We start from the raw sequence: 870 nt of genomic DNA, 5'->3' as shown, positions 1-870 counted from the left end.
GAAGCAGGAGCACAGCCGGGCCACCGTCGCGGAGACAGAACGCGGACGCGGCAGGCCCAGGACACCCCTTCCCGCGTGCACACGCCGTGCAGCGGTGAAGACGCAGGCACGCGTCAGGGAGAGGCTCCGGCCCGACCGCCATAGCAACTCACCAGCACCGCAGCGTCCGGCCAGGATGAAGGGGACCACGGGCTTCACCAGGAACCTTCCCGGCCGCTCCCCCGGAAGCGCTCCTGCATACTTCCGGGTCACTGCAGCAGGGAGCGTGCGCTGACGCGGCAGGGCCCCCCCCGCCGCGCACACGTACCGGTAGAAGCACGCTCTGCTGCAGGCGTCATATCCCTGGAGGCAAAGCCGGACCAGGAGAAAGAGACGAGGTGCACCGGAGGACGGAGTCCACGAGGGGAGCTCCACCGACCGTGCTTCCGGATCCTGAGCTCCGCCGTTCCCTTGGAGACCGCACGGACTCAACTGGACCCAGGAACTGTAGGTTCCGATCCCTGCAGGACAGGAAACCAACTGATGACGGAGGGGGACCGCCCCTTTTTATCTGTAGGTTTCCTGTCCTGAAGGGGGCGGATCCCTCTCTCGTGGGTGCTGTCGTGACGAAAGGAAAAGAATACTTCTTTTCCCCATTTTTGTTGTGTGCTCAAAGCTAAATTTGGAATTTAAAAAAGTATTTAAAATAATAGAAAATGTAATCAAGGACCTCGTGTGGAGAAGTAAATAGCCGAGGAAAGGAAGGAAAAGAACGAGGAGTTCGTATTGTGTTAAAAAGGCCAAGAGTATAGGGTTAAATTGTTACGTCAGGCCTTACAGAGGAATAATGGTAATACTTTTGGAACAATTAACAGACAGTTAAAGCTTTGT

This window comes from Anomaloglossus baeobatrachus (genome assembly GCF_048569485.1).
Source record: "Anomaloglossus baeobatrachus isolate aAnoBae1 chromosome 5 unlocalized genomic scaffold, aAnoBae1.hap1 SUPER_5_unloc_12, whole genome shotgun sequence".
NCBI lineage: Eukaryota > Metazoa > Chordata > Amphibia > Anura > Aromobatidae > Anomaloglossus > Anomaloglossus baeobatrachus.
This window is presented reverse-complemented; position numbering follows the sequence as displayed.